General features: G+C 45.9%; 1 long non-coding RNA gene across 1 annotated transcript in view; it reads left to right on the forward strand.

Moving 5' to 3' along the window:
* LOC125754880 (uncharacterized) overlaps positions 1-7,095 on the forward strand; it is a 12,388-nt gene extending 5,293 nt beyond the window's left edge. The window contains exon 2 of the long non-coding RNA XR_007409897.1: positions 3,801-7,095. This is a non-coding gene — a long non-coding RNA (uncharacterized LOC125754880). The remainder of the gene's footprint in view (positions 1-3,800) is intronic.
* The last annotated feature ends 9,634 nt before the right edge of the window (positions 7,096-16,729 follow it).

The raw sequence follows: 16,729 nt of genomic DNA on the forward strand, positions 1-16,729 counted from the left end.
TCGCTGTATGTCATGACCCTGGGGTTCTAACACATGCAAACTGGCTTTGGAGGCCGAATGCCCACTGATGTTCCACCTGTCCCCGGCGAGGGGAGTGCCGTGTAGTTGGCATGATGAGACGGAGCAGGGGGTGCCAGGCAGGGCAGATGATGTCAGATACATTAGATTGTGCTGGGCTTTCAATGACGTGTTTGAAGTTAGCTGTACCTCTTCCTTAATGTGCTGGGGAGCTGGTGCAGTATTCCAACAGGGAATTGATAGGTCCTTGATCCATATTTTATGAAGATAACTCTAGGGGGAGTGTGGAGGCTGGACTTGCCTGGAAGTTACAACTGGACATTAAAAAAATCGTTAAGATACAATTGTAAAGATCCAGATGAGAAAATTAGCTGAATAAATATGTTTTCAGCACCTAGGATATGGTTCACAGAAGCTCAGGTCCTTTCAAAATAAAATTTAATCACTGATCCCCTCATAACCATGAGGCTTGGTAATCCCATGCGTTCCTGGCCAGCATCCTGCGTCTGAGCCCCTACCTCACCTTCCCCTCACCCTCCTGCTTCCTATCTTGACCTTTTCCCCAGGGGCCTGCCAATCCTCTGCATCGGGTCCTCTGGCACTCCAGTCTCCATGAGGACATTTTGTACTAAAATTCCAGCTCCCTCACCAAACACTTACTCCATCTTTGCCTTCAGCAATGTTTGGATCCACACGAAGAATATTAATTTCTCAACCAAGGTGCCCTCTCTAGAGCAGGGTGCTCTCCTGCCTGCTCTCCAAGTAACAAACCTGGCTCCTCCCGCATTCAGCCCTCCCCACTAGCACAGCTTTGCCTCCACCTGTGAGGTCTGCACCAGCTACCTCTCCATCTCAAGGGACCCTACCCCTCCATCCTCCCAGCTCTCCCTGCCGCCGTCACCGTCTCAGTGGCCGCGACCCCTTGCGAGTCTCTGGTACCTGGGAGCAAACGGCCAGGGAGCAGCAGGTATGTTTAGCGCCTGCCTTCGGCCCAGGGTGTTATCCTGGAGTCCCGGGATCAGGTCCTGCATCAGGCTCCCTGCACGGAGCCTGCTTCTCCCTCTGCCTGTGCCTCTGCCTCTCTCTCTGTGTCTCTCATGAATAAATGGATAAAATCTTAAAAAAAAAAAAAAAAAAGAAGACCCTAGAGCTCGCACTCCAACACACAGAGCTGTGTTTCAGAACTTTTACCTGCTCGAGAGTATGCTTCATGCCCTCTGTCTTCATTTTTTTTTATATTCCATTTAATTTATTTTTTTATTTTTATTTTTTAATTTATTTATTTTTTATTGGTGTTCAATTTACTAACATACAGAATAACCCCCAGTGCCCGTCACCCATTTTCAAATTTCCCTTTTATTTCTGAGTCTCCTGAAATGTGTCTTCTTCTTCTTTTTTTAAGATTTTATTTATTTATTTGACAGAGAGGGCATAAGCGAGGGCAACGGTAGGCAGGAGGGGAAGGAGTAGCAAGCTCCCTGCTAAGCAGGGAGCCCAACTCGGGGCTCCATCCCAGGACCCCAGGATCATGACCTGAGCCAAAGGCAGATGCTTCACCGACTGAGCCACCCAGGTGTTCCTGAAATGTGTCTTCTGTTCCTGGCACACACCGAAGCAATCACTGCCAAGGCCATCCATGTGGTCACTGCTGCTAAAGCTGCGGGCAGCTCCCGTTCCTCTGGAAGGCAGATGCCACATATGACTGCCCCTAACTTACAGTTCTATTTCTCTTTGGACGTGACACCACCAAGGGGTAGTGGAGAGAGGAAGACTCTGGTATAAATTTTCCGCTCAAGTTCAGCCCCTGTTCAGATGAAAGCATGTGTACATAACTGTCATGCTCACTTGTTGGGTGGAAACGAGGCATCAGCACTACCGAGCTACACCTGTTGAGATTTAGCCTAAAACATCCCCTGCAGCTTGTGAAGCCTACCCACTCCCCCACCTGTTTTGTAGGAGGAGAGATTGGGATCCAGAGAGGGTAAGGGATTTTTCTCAGGGTCAGACATGGTCAGAACGAGGGGCCAGAGCCCATTTCCACTGACTCTGAATATGGTCCTTTCTCTACTCTCTAGTGGCTTTTTAAAAAATGATATTAATGGTGTTACTTCTCATCTTTTTTCCTTATCTATTTTCTTTCCCTCTCCCCCTTCTTTTTCTCTTTTCATTTACTTCATTATTCTGCTCTTTCCTTTTATGAATGATTCAAACATTTATCTTTCCTTTGGGGTCATTAACCATGGGACTTAGGGTAACATGCAGTTTCTTAGTGCTCTATTCAGCCGGAGTGCTCCTGGTTCTCTGCAAGGGAGCCGAGCCAGTTCTTGGGGCTGAGAGCATCCCCGTGACTGATGAGGTGTGCCTCTCTGGTCCCAGGCCACGGCTCTGCAGCCCCGGACGCCTCCCATATTTCTTCTGACCTTTCCACTACAGCAGTTTCCGTGGCAGATTTAGGAGGCATTCTTTCCTTATACCAAATCCCTCCTCGTCTCTCTAATCCTTTTCAATAGATCCAAATTCCCATTTCATGTAATAGCTTCCCTGACACATCCTTTCACTGCCATCGGTGTGAGATGTATGCCTGTCAGATGGTGACACATCAAACTGGGTGCTTTCCCTCAGGCCCTCCGACTGCCCCTGACGGAATCCGCTCCACCCATAGAAGCACCTAGCATAAGAGACCAGACCTTTCCAGCTAACCTGTTGGACATCGGGAGTGCAAACTAAGTTCTTCCTTGCACTATGTGAGTCCAGGCAAATATTTCTTTAGCATTTATTGCAGGTTTTTTATTCATGCATAGGAGACTCCAAAGCAGAAAGAACGGGAAATAGATAATAGCACCAAAAAATGAAATAAAAGAGTCATTTTTAGCCCCACCTTCCAAACATGACTGCCGTGGCACTGGGTGTATTCTCACCGAGTGTGTAGTCTGTGCATACATGGCAACCCCCGTTGTCCCTCAGTGTTCCAATGTCTGATATCCTCATAGTCTAAATATGGGGACTCTATTATCTTTTCGTAGTTTAAGTTTCTAGAAGTAGAATTGGAGGACCAAATGATACAGTTTTCTTGAGTCTTGAGCCAATGTGGAAATGACAATTTGCTACCTCTTTGCCAGCACTAGGACAGTTTTTTAATAAATTCCAATTTGATGGCTTATCATGGTTTATTCTTATTTCAACTTGCAGGTATTTGAATTTTGGCAAAATGAGAGACTTAAACATATGTTGAGCCAACATTCATTTTGTTACCATATGAATTGTCAGTGTGTCAGTCTTTTACTGGTTTCTTACTTCTCTGTTCCCGTGTGTCACCTAGATAGATCCTCCCTAAATGTCACTTGCTCAGAAAGGCCCCTCACTGCACTCCAGCACACACCCCCCATGGACCTGCTCCATCAGGTTTCCATTGGCCCTAATATCTGTGGCCACACAAGGACAGGGCTTGGTCTGCATTGGTCCCCGCCAGCTGTCCCGCAGGAGTCATGGTGCCTGGCATAGGTGAACCCTCAACATGGTTTTGCGGTATCAGGGAGTGAGTATGCGCACCTGTCTGTGTGCATTGTCCTCAGCTGCCAACATCCCCTCTGTGCAATTATGACAAAGACAAGGTTGTTTATTCCAGTCTATTTGCTGCGACCGGTAACCTTCTGTCTCCATAGACTCATGACTTCTAGATGACACTATGACAGCATCTCAGTGGTATTTATGCGTAACTATCTCATTCCTAATATCGTGTGGCTTCAGCTATATTTAGGATGGTATTTGCTTTTGGCTTGCAGGTGTGTGCTTCATATCTCCAGGGCAGCTTCTGTAGCTCTGGCTCATTGTCCCATGGTCCCCACGGCAGGGCCCTTCATCCACTGTGCTGGTCCCGGATGGTCTCCACGGCACACGGACAAAAGTTCAGACACAATGGAACATGCTGGGGAAATCTCAGGTGAGGTGCCTGGGAAGCAGATTGAAAATAAATATGCAGAAATACAGCAGTTTCATTGGAGAATAATCAGTTTAGGCTGACCTTCAGAATTTCCTAACCAGCCGGGGTCAAGATGAGGACGTTCTTTGCGATCAGTAACCTGTCTTCCCTGCAAGGGACAGGAGCGTGCAGCACTACATGACAGGTGTCCTTGGAGGAGTGTGCTCTGTCCCACCCGATGATATTGATCTTGGTAAAAGCGACAGCAACATCGCCAGCAAGCTCACTGCAATCCCCACGCAGAAAGTCCCGGCGGCTGTTTCAAAGTGGAGGTCTTTGTTGAAACGTATTCCTGGAAAACAATGTTCTTTATTTGCTTCTCAAGATGGATCGAAGCGAGCTATGGAAACTTTGGAGGAAATGTGGAAAATTATCTGAAATGAAGCAATTTGGCTGACTTCCTTTGGGAAGAGATTTTTGTTCACAAACATTTATTGAGGAGGCATCAATATTAATGTGTGTTTTCACAGAGCTAGGAGATGCTCGGCGAGAATTTTTTAACTTTTGTTTTTCAAACCCTATAGCGTCTCTCTCCCAGATTTTGATTTGGAAACAGAAGTTCTCATTTATATTGCAGAATTCTTTCATGAGCTTCATGAATTTCCCTAATGCAGAAGCTGGGATGAGAAGAGGCAGATAGAGACACAGCAGGTATTTCCCTCCCAGACCTCTGCACTTGCAGGTCCAGAGACGGGCAGGCTTAGTGCATCTCACCACCACTCAATCTTTTCTACAGGTTTGGAGTCAATGGTCTGAGTCTCATTTTCAAGACCTGCCAGCTCTGTTTGATTGCATAGCCTCCCTCTATCTCTCTCTCCTGTCTGCCTGTGTCTCTCTGTTCCTCTCTCTCTTCACTTCTATGCAACACATATGCATGTGTTTTCTTAGGCTCTTTCATGATTATCTCAGGCTAGCTCTGCTCTGGAAAATGTGTCTCTGCTCAACCCAGAGGACACTTCCTCAGCAGCATACATCATTCATGGTTTGCTTCGAAGGGGAAGGTTGCATAACCAAACCATAATATCAGAATGAAGGAGAGAAGGATGCACACAGGTCAGCTCTGACGAGGTGTGCAGCTGAGCTTGGACTTTCTGGTTGTCCTGCCTGTGGACCCGTACTGCATCCACTGATACAAAGAGATTACCATCAGCAACAGTCTGGAACCCCGAGATGCCCATTCCCTGGAGGTGATGCGGCCACAGCCATGCAAATCTCAGGGAGGAGTAGTAAAGTCTCATTCTCTTTATATTCCTACCCTTTAACTGCCCCCTGCACCCCATCATGCAGCATCATATTGCATGTGGTGAATATACTAATGTGTACTTAACTGTTCTACTGCGGATGGACATCTGGGATTTTAGTTTTATTTCATTTCTGCTTTTAGATTTTGAACTTCATAGTTATGGAACACCTCAATCTAGGTTTGGAGATGAAGCTGTTAAATGCAGGGGGGAGAAAAGCACACCTAAAAGTAGACACTGACACATGATTTTCTAAAATGCATGCGAGATTCACCAAAACACTTATATAAGAATGCTCACGGCAGCAGTATTTATACTAGCTGCCAGGTGGAAATCACCCCAATGTCCATCAGTAATAGAATGGGTAGACAGATTCACAAGATGAAATAGATACAGTTCCTTGATAAGAATAAATAAACTAAAACGAAACCACATGCAGCGATATGGATGAAGCTTCCAGGAGTCCTACCAGGCAACACGCAAGAGGATTTAGTGCGTGATTATATTCTCATGAAGTTCAAACACTGCCAACACCGATCTGTGGTATTGGGGAACAAGGCAGGTTGCTTGGACGGGCTTCTGGCTGCACAAATGTGTCCCGTTTGTGAAGATTCATCAAGCCGTGTGCTTACAACTTGTGATTTATGATTTATGTTCACTTTCATAAGAAGCTCAAAAAGTGTTTGTTCCCAGGACCTAAAGAAAAAAAAATATATATATATAATTTTTATAGCAGCCCCTTGCTAGGCACCTCTTGGCACCTCAGCTTGCTTCCCCTTCTCAGGGTCTCAGGCCTGCCCTGGGAACACAGGGACCCAACCCTGGGGACTTCTGACATGACAGTCCAGGTTGGGCTTTAGCTTTCTGAGTCTGGTTGCTCTGGAGTCTCTCCAGCGGTGCGAGGGTGGGACACATTCCCTCAGGCTTCCATCTCACACCTGCACACAGGTTAGCCGTGACCTACAGGAGCTGCATCGTCTAAGTCCTCACCAAGGACACACAAAAGGACTTTTATTTTTTCCTTAAAGGCAGCATAATGTGCAAACATCTTCTCTCCCTACATCTCACCCTCCTGCAATGGTGCAGACTGTAGTCTCTGGAATCAGAGCAGTTCAGGAGCTCTCTATGGTTGGAGACACTGAACACAGCGCTTCAGTACTTGAGGCTCTAGTTCCTATAAGGTGGATGTGAGGGTGGATCACTCTCGAACGACGGGAGGAAGTCTGGCTGGGAGGACCGAGCAGGGAGCAGGAGGTCTGGCATGTGCTCAGCTCCTGAGCTGTAGGCACGACGGTGGCTGCATACCTCGCTCAGCGGAGCCAGTGCATCCGGATGGCGCAGCTGTCGTCCCTGGAAACTGCCGTAGCTGCCTGTAGAACCAGCCAGGGAACAGCTTCTGGGCAGCACGTCCCCTCCTGCAGCCACGTCTGCAGGGCTGGGGGGTAACAGACACGTGCTTCCTGCTCTCATCTGGAGCAAACCCCAAGACTTCTGATTTACTTCCAGGGTGTGCCTGTGAGCACAGGAGAGGGATGATTAATGTGTGAGCCTCTGGGACTCCAGGGCTCTTCCACAAAGTGAGATGGGTCCCTCAGCAGGTGCTGCCCCACTGACGGGTGGTCTGGGCAGCTGAACCCGCTGATCAATGCCCAGCCAGGGGCTCCCGCAGGGAAACTGCTCTTTGCCCTGGGCTGGCTGGTGGGATTCGTAGTACAGCCTCACTTTTGAGAAGTGTCTAGAGGGATGCAGAATGCCGAGGTGGTTGATCGGTTTTGCACCAACCCAGCCACAAGGAGCAGAGGGTTTGTTTTCTTTTATTGTGATAAAATGCACATAAATTAATATTGACCATTTAAACCTTTTTCAGCACTTAGTACATCCACAATGCCATGTAACCATCACCACCATCTGGTTCCAGAACATGCTGTTACCCCAAAGGGAAACTCCGTATCCATATGCAGTCCCCTGACCCCCTTCTCTCTGTCCCTGGCACCCATGAATCTGCTAGAGAGTTTTCATCGCACCTAGATGTTGGTTTCCATGGGAAAATGTCACGAAGTCACCTCCTCCATCCGGTTTCTCCAGATCTGTTGATAACTTTTCAGTCTTGGAATTTCTTGAATGTGCAAGGTGGGTCACTGCTGGACTCCTGAGAAGCCCTGAATATAAACTGTGGGGATTTCTCAGGATTTTGGTAGGAGGTGTAGCCAGAAGTTGCAGACTGGCACAGGACAACCCAGACCTTGTGCTCTCTCTCCTATAATCCTATTTTTGCTCCCGACATCCTGCCACTCTTCCCTACAGGGCATGGGCTGGAGGACGGTGAGGAGGCCCCAGATGGATTCCTGAAGAGCTAGGGCCGCCTTTGAAGGAACTTTCAGATCCAGGCCCCTGAGGGTCCCGTCTACCTCAATGTCAACTGGCCACCCTCAAACAGCTCCATAGCGTTACTGTGGCTCTTCTCAGCAGCCAGGCCAGAGTGGGGTGGGGGGATCCCTAAAGCCACTTGTATTAATTTCTATCACTGCTCTAACTAACTGCCACAAATGTAGTGGCTTAGAGCAATACAAGTTTTTTTTCCCCTATAGTTCTGGATGTCATGAATCTTATGGGGCTTAAATCAAGGCATCGGGAGAGCCAGGTACTTTCTGGAAGTGCCCTGTCTCTAGCGGTATAGCCCTGCATCACTCCCCACTGTGCTCTGTCATCACATCTTCTCGGACTCTCACCAACCTTCCTGTGCTCCTCTTATGAGTCCCCTTGTAATTGTACTGTGTATCCATGTGGCTCACCCCTATTAAGATCCTTGATTTGCCTTACCGTGTAAGGTAACATATTCACAGGTTCTGAGGATTAGGGTGTGGGCATCTTTGGGGACCATTATTTGGTCTTGCTTTGAGATCTCGGTGACAGCACTTGGCAGGCCCTTTCGCTTATACAAATCATTCCTAGCTCCTCTGAGTTGGGATTCCATTGCAGAAAGCAGAATCTACTCAAGCTAAGCAGAAAGAACTGAGGCTCACGGTGGTAGACAGCTTACCAGATCCTGGAGGGCTTTAGGAACAGACTAGAGACGGAGTGTCCAGAGCAGACTCCTAACACTGCACTGTAGCACCGGGCTCCAGGGGAGCTGCTGTTCCTGCTCAGTGAAAGCCGCCGGGAGACCCCACTTCCCCGGGCCTTTGGGGTCACCACCCAGGGCAGCATCATAGATGCCTCCCTGGTCCTCCTCCCCATTCCCTCATTGGTGTTGCTGCTACTTGACTCGGTTTCCAGATCAGCTCTTGCCCTAGTCTCAAGCTTGGTGGGACATACATGTGGAACATTACCTGGCTGCAAGGGAAGACGGGGATTGCTTTTAGCTTTCCAGCCACTGAGGTCCAGGAAGACACAGTGAGAAGCCAGCGGAGCAAAGATCTACCTCCAGGTCCCCCAGACTCCACAGTAGTGGATACTTAGGAGCCTTTCTTATTTCCCTGTCAGTGCAACAGCATTGATGATAAGGAAGCCCTGAGGCACTTGCCAGCCTTCTGGAACTTTTTGGGTCTTAGAACCATTGCCCATTCATGGACTTTGGAAATGTCCTGAAAACTGGGCTTGGGCTGCCGAAGTGCCCAGAAATAAGACCACCCTCCTCTAACCTCCGTCTAAACCCAGACCCAGACACCTGTCCCGCCCCAAATCCCTCCACTGCCCAGTGTTTTATAGCTTTGTTGTTGTTACATGAGTGCATTTAAGACTTCAGGTTCCCGAAGGCAAGAATCATACACTGTATTTCATTGTGATTCCTTTTTTCTCTCCATTGCCCTTTATGAACCGGATATAAATTGGAATCCAACCGCAGGGTCATTATCCCCCAGAAAAAGCCCTGCCATGTCTACCCCTATTCTTCCTTCTACCTCTGTGTCCTTTGGGGCTCAGCACAGACTCTTTGTTCTGGAAACAGTCCCTGCCTCCCCACCGAGCCTTGTGTTCCCCCGGCCCCCTGAACGGTGTCTGTGGCTGTTTGCAGCGATCGATGCTTTCACTTTCAGACCCTGACTACTCACACCCCCACTCTCCCTGGCTGCGGGTCCCAGGTCCCGTGGTGCAGGGACAGCTTCCGCCCGCCTTTGCAAGGCTCCCGAGACAAGCTCCGGGCCAGTTCATAAAGTCCTCTAAATGTTTGTTGAGTCACTTAATCCCTTTGTGGCATTTCTTCACCTAGAAGTTAGGGGAGGGATACGATAACAGATCAAGTAACAGAAATAGCCGCAGCCCCCACCATGAATGAGAAAAAGATGTCAACCCAGGAGGCCAGAGATGTGTTATGAAAGGTGACAACTTTGTCATTTTATGTACTTTTTTTTTTTGCTTATGCAACTGTTGGCCTGCATCCTGAGCCATATGCCTGGGAGGCTCACACGGATGAGGTGGTGGCCAGGACATGCCTGGCCTGGGGAGGGGTTTGTCCTCCGGAGCTCTCACTCCAGATGCTGCACAGGAGCTGCTAACTAACATCTCTGTTCCTTTATTACACCAGTTGGGAAATTAGGTTCAGATAATTAACTTCTGGTGTTTCTTAAACCTGTCAGACGAAGGGTCATGTGAGCAAATTGAGGTTGCTTTTTCTGGCCTAGCATATTGAGAAAACCTCTCTTGCTGGCCAACTTGGCAGGTGCTCTGGAACAGAAGTCCTGGCTGCTAAGTCACAAATAAAACTTCTATGGGTATGGTACTGCCAATTGGCTCCCATCCGGGCTGGTCCTCTGTGGGAGGATGTCTGTCCTCTGGGGCAAGATCTGGTGAGGGCTTGGGTGGCAGCAACACCCCGAGGGCATTCTGTCTGCATCACCTCCCTGCAGCTGGTTCCTCGTTGCTCTTGTCAACTTCCCTTCTGTTTGCTACTTACCTGAAGTCCTCTAGGGTTAGAGGCTAAAACGGATGTGTATAGTCCAGTGGGTCATGGGAACTGGTCACACTGGGAAAGATGCCCCTACCATCCTTGTTCACATGATCCGCTCTGAGCATGCTGGGGGAGACCTGAGCCCACTGTGCACACTTTCTTCTTTGCCACCCCTGCTGCACCCAACATAGATTGACAGGTGACGGCTACCTCCCACCAGGGGCGGGGGGGGGGGCGTTAGCATCATAAACAGGTGAGTCACTCCTGTCCACCTGGAATAGTCACAGGGACTGGTACACTTGAAACTCCGTCCTGGTGCCCGTGGGAGACAGAATAATGGTGCCCAAAACTGTCCGCACCCTAATTCCTGGAACCTGTGAATGTGTTTCCTGTGAATGTGTTTCCTTATATTGGATACAAGATTTTGCATATGCGACTGAAGTTACACGTCTTGAGATGAGAGGTTAGCCTGGATTACTGGGGAGAGCCCACGTCACAAGGGGAGTAGGAGAGTCTGAGATGTGCTCAGAGAAGCAGAGGTCAGAGTGATATGCATCATAAGACAGGGAACGGGCACAGCCTCTAGAAGCTGGAAAAGGCGAGAAAGCAGATTGTCCCCTAGATCTTCCAGAAGGAACGCTGTCCTGCCGACACTTTGATTCTGGACCGATGAGAGCCACGTTGGAGTTCTGACGTCCAGAGCCACAAGATGATAAATTTGTGTTGTTTTAAGCCACTGAGTTTGGGTTAACTTGCTACAGCAATGATAGGAAATGAATACAGCTGCCTTGGGAGGCTGCTGCCCTCCACCAGCAGGAGAGATGACGATCACCTGCCCCAGGCTAGTGGCAGTCTGGTTTTTACATACACTTGGGGTCTGAAGATCAATGGAACAGTGAGTAACATGATGGGTTCACCTGTTGCCACTGGCCTTTAAAAAGCCCAGGAAAGACATCTGCCCCAACACTCTGCAGCACAATACAGCAGATTCTAACCCAAGTCAGGGTTCCTGGGGTGTGCACCCCATCACATGCCTCCCAGATCTTTCCTTTGTTCTCTGCTCCCACTCGCTCCCTGGGAACATCTATGTGTTCCAGTGCTTTCCTTGGATGTGTCCACCCCCCGCCCCCGACCTCCATGAACTTCGGCTCTGGGTGACTCTGATGCAGATCTTGTTCCTGCCCCCTGCTGTAGCTCCTGCAGCAAGGGGAAGAGCTTGCTCTTGCATGCTCTCCATGGCCATGTTTGGACCATTGATCCGATGCACCATTGCTTTGTGTTCCTCCTTCTTGCCATTCATGTTCATGTCCACATCTTTGCAGAATCCTGTGCCACACTCCAGAGTCAACTTCTCTTCCCTTTGGTACCAGCCGCTGGAGGGTAGTCATTCTTGCTCTCTTGTCAGGCAGTTCTACGGACGTTCTGCATGATAATCCCTACAGCCCATTTCCATCCAGGTTAATTCCCTTAGATCCCAGTCCCCCAGCCCTAGGAGAGTCCAGACAACCACCCACCCTCCCCCTCTACTTTACATCTATGCCACCATTCAATTTCCCCTGGCGCTTTCCATGCCTGTATCACGATTAGCTACGGAGTGGATGCATCAGGCAAGCCCAATCCAAAGAAAAACCATGTCACTCATTTTAACAAAGAAAATTTACTGTAAAGAATTGCTCATTAGTTTCTGAAGAACTGAAAAGGTCAAAAATATGCCTGTCTTAAGAAGTAGCAACTACCATTTCTAAGGCTGGGGGACAGAAGAAAGAAGTGGAAACTATCTCTGAATTGAAGCAGATTTCTATGAAGGGGCACTGCCTGGCTAGGGCCAGTGTCTCTGGACTGAGAGGAGGGTCTGTGATGCTGGGACCCAGACTTCAGAGGAGGGGACACTGGTCAGTTGGTATTGGCATCGCTGAGGGTATGAAATAGGCTGATTCTTCAAGCAAGGGTTGGACAGACTGTCCAGTGAATTCAGTCCCTTCTCTTGGAACACACTGTGGCCTCGAGGTGAATAATCCAGGGAGGAACAATAATTAATGCCTACTTTCTCTGAGGACTGTCCGATTTAGCAAATAAAAATATAGATGCCCAAAATTTACATTGTAGATCAACGATAGAGATTTTTTTAGTTTATCTCATGCAAGATCGTGCACACGCTTATGGTAAACAGGGACCTGTTATTGGTTTGAAACTGAAATCTATCTGGGTGTCCTGTATCTTACTTGTTGGTGCCCCTGGCTCCCCCAGCCCACCAGCCTCCCTCCAGCACCCCTACTGCCAGACCAGGCAGGAAGCAGTCAGCAGAGCAGAGATGTGGTCTGCAGAGCTCCCGCTCCAGCATCCCAGAAACAAGCAGAGCAGGATGGGTTTGGGGCTGAGACATGGGAGCTCACCAACTGGCACGTGGAGTTATCGTCACTTCAGCTCCTGTCTCCTGCAAATCTCTTAGATACTTATCTGATTGCTCATACCCATGGGAAAACTGCTGCTTGTGTGGACAGTTAACACTGGGGAAATTCTAAAGGTTCCAGAAATCTGAAACTCCCAATCCGTGGGGTAGAGTAAACTACAAATGACATACAGACTCCCCTCCCCAAGCCATCCCTCAGACGCAGCCTTCTTCCTGTGCCTTGGATCACACGCCCTTGACTCTGCATCCTCAGCTCTTCCTGACTTGGCCTGGAGTAGCCACAGGTAAGACGCAATGATGGGACGTGTAGTAGGAGGTGGAAGTACAGACACGTGTGAGTAAACATTAGTGCTCTTCATGAAATGGCACGAACGTCTCTGCTTTTCTTTTCTCTCCTGAAAAAAAAAAAAAAAGAATATATGGCTTTTTCTTGTACTCTGTCACAGAATGAATAACATTCTGTGAACAAACAGAGCCTTAACTTAAGGCGGCTGATTTCACAGATCTTGGCAGATCTCTAGCTTTTCCAATGGCTACGCTAGCTCCTCCGGGACACTGTTGGAGTCAAGTCAAGATGTGTTGGGGTCACTTGGCTCAGTGGTTTCATTCAACTCCCTTTCCCTACCCCTTCCAGGTCCTTCCTTTTGTAGCTTTGTATTCAAGGATCTGTTCATCTGACATCACCCACTTTGACAATCTTAGGTTTCATTTCAATGCTAGCTCCTCTCAATACCCTTCCAGAAGGAAAACACACTCTTGCCCAGGCAGATATGCTTGTTTATTGAGAAACACATACTTGGCAGTTATCATCCTCCGCTTATAATAAGGGCTAAATGTGAGTAGACAGGAGTAAGCCCTCAAATGACCAGAGAATTCTCTCCGAGATATTATCGATACACTTTTCATTTTCCAAAATGGAAACAGCTTCAGAGTTTCTGATTATACATGTGTCTTGTAGAAAGTTCAAGGAAAAAAAATACGGATTAAATTACAGCTATGAAAATAGATCATCCGGAGAAAGTCACAACATAAAATTTTTTACCAATCACATTTACATAGCACCCCACACACATTCTTTTTGTTGTGATTTTTATTTAAAAAAATAGCATATTACTCATGTTAGCTAAGTTTTACTGCAGCAATAAATTAACTCTGGATTCTCAGTGGCTTAATAAAACAAAGATTTATTCCTCATACTTTTCCAACACAGATTGGCAGTGGCTCTGCTCTACTCAGCCATTCTGTGAGCCAAGCTCACAGAGACTCTTGTCTTGTGACCACACTGTCTGGACCGCATGGCCTTCTTGGTTGCTGTGGGTGGGGAAACGGGACTGTACAACCAGCATCAGTTTTTTACTGCTTCAGCCCAGAAGTCAAACAAGTCACTTCTGCACTCATTTTGTTGGCCAGAACTAGTCCTGTGATTCCACTTAACTTCAATGAAACTGAAAAATATGACTTTCTGCACGCCCAGAAGAGGAGGAAGACCACATATTGATGAATACGGGTGATGTTCCCCACATGTGGGTTCGTACTAAACATATTAATTTATAATCTACTCTTTTTAGCCTTTGATTTGCCTTGGGCATCTTTCCATGTGTCCTTGTCATTGTTAGTGACTGCACAGTATGTTAAGGTAAGTCTATACCACATTTTATTGACATGATCCCTTATTAAGGGTGGATAATTAGATTGGTTTAATTTCTCTCTAGTAAAAACAATGTTGTGAAGAGCAGTCTTCTACATAGTGTCTGTGCATATGCTGGATTTTTTTGCTAGTGTGAATTCTCCAAAATGAAAGCTCCTAGTCAAAAAACATGCACATTTTTAAATAATTTGTTACAGATTGACCAATTGTTCTTCAGAAAAAAAGGAGCCTATTAAGTCCTGAGAATAATGATCAATGTGCTTATTTCCCAAAAATTGTTCCCAGGACTACAAAGTAAATTTCTCTGTGAATACAATCAATAAAAATGATATCTGATTTTAACTATTCCGTTTCTTTGTTGCTAATGAGAAAAATTTTTTTCATGTGTTTATTAGGCCTTTGAATAGCGTGCTTTGTAAATTAGCCCATTATCCTCTTAATTCTGTGATTCTCTTTTTGCTTATTAATTATTGGGAACTCCTTACATATTAACTATATTATTAACCTTTTATAAAATATATTACAGATATATTCTTTATATTTTATTTTGTCATGTAACTTTTTATAAGACTTAAAAATAATAAATAATTATTACATAATCTTTACCTCCATCCCCTGATTCAAAATGCTGCTTTTATCATTCACTGGATATTTATATATATATTCTGGGCCAAATATGTGTTTTCTGTTGCCAGCCTCACCTTATTGCTTTATATTATTTTCTATTTCTTTAAAGATATATGTATTTATTTGAGAGAGAGAGAGAGAGAGAGATTGAGGGGAGGGACAGAGGGAGAAGGAGAGAGAGAATCCCAAGAGCATGAAGACCAATATGGGGCTGGATCCCAGGACCCTGAGATCATGACCTGAGCTGGAATCAAGAGTTGGATGCTCAGTGAGCCACTCAGGTGGCCTGCTTTATATTATAATGCGGTTTAAAATCGAGAAGGGAAAATTTCTATTTCTTACTCTTCCTTTTCAAAAACTTGACTATTTTAATGCATTTACTCTTTCAGATCAAAAATTCTTAAAATTTCTGGCTTCAGGACTCTCTTGCATTTTTGAACATTCTTGAGGACTTCAAAGAATGCTTGTTTCATGTGTGTTATACCTACTGATATTCACCTATTAGAAATTAAAACTAAAAAAAATTAAAACTGAGAACTATTCAAAATACTTATTTGCTAAATCATTTAAAAACAAATGCCATGTAACTATAACATGTTAACATAAATAATATAATTTTTATAAAAATGGCTATGTTTTCCAAAACAAATTATTGGAAAAGAGAAAAGTATTGTTTTACATTTTTGCAAGCCTCTCTGTCTGTCTGTTTGTCTCTCTCTTTTTTCCCTTTTTGGTGGTATAGCCCTGGTTACATAGCAGGGGTGAAAGGGTGTAGAACTCATGTGATCCATTTGGATTCCTTTAGGTGCTATCTCAGACAGTGGTGACTGTGAACAGAACTGTGCTCACCTGAGTAGTGTGACTATCAAGAGCTCCGACTTCCCAGGAGCTGGGGTTTGGTTCATCCTGCTAGGCAAGCCCTGGGGACCAGCAGAGGTGATATCTGGGATCAGAGAGAATTGGAGTCTCCCAAGAAGTGAGAGACCAACCAGTAGCCATAGCTCTAAGGACTATTGCTTCAAATATTTCCAATGTCCAGCTTATTAGAACACTGCCTAGTTCCTACATCCGACTCAGCATGCCATCTACAGGTGGATGTTGTCTTGGTTAAAGCCTGTGAAGAAAATCTGACCCTACATAGGTAAGTATTTGGAAATGGGAGGGGTATTTTAATAACTTTTTTGGCAACTATGGATATTCTTCTTTGATACTACACAAAAATTTAACAATTGGAAGTTTCTTAAAGATTGTTTGCTCTGTGGAGTCTGAAATGACAGCAATGAACTTTTCATACATTAAAACCTGTTTGTTTATCTTATCCTTTGAATAAATTATTTACTCATGGTTTTGTAATGCCATGTATTGGTAATTTAGAAGATATTGGTTCATTGAGTTATGCAGCTTTCCCAAATGCTGCTATATTTCATTATACAAAATTTAAAAAAAAATCACATTCATTAATGTCATCACTGATCTTATCAGAAAGTAGAGTCACCATTATATCTTTGACTGACTTCATTCAGCAGGCAGTCAGCAATGCTGGCTTAATAAGGCTTTTTGGTCTTCTCATTATGGAGTGCGCTTCTCCTGCGCTGGAAAAGGCTTCCCTGGCTATATTGTTTCTAGTTGGAAAAAAATGTAAAACACATTTTTTGGCTTTCAAAGAGCCCATCATGCCTACATTTAAATATTCAATGTCTTTTCCTTTAAACATCAAGCTATTAGTTTCAAAACGATGTAGCAAATTAACTGCATAGTACTATTCCACCATAATACCTTTTGACAATATTTTGTTGTGTGAGAAACAATAAGGTAAATTATTAACATATAAGAAACCAAAGAGGAGCACCTGGGTGGCTCAGTGGTTGAGCATCTGCCTTTGGTTCAGGTCTCGATCCATCCTGGGGTCCTGGGATCTAGT

This window comes from Canis lupus, chromosome 3 (genome assembly GCF_003254725.2).
Source record: "Canis lupus dingo isolate Sandy chromosome 3, ASM325472v2, whole genome shotgun sequence".
Taxonomy (NCBI): Eukaryota; Metazoa; Chordata; class Mammalia; order Carnivora; family Canidae; genus Canis; species Canis lupus.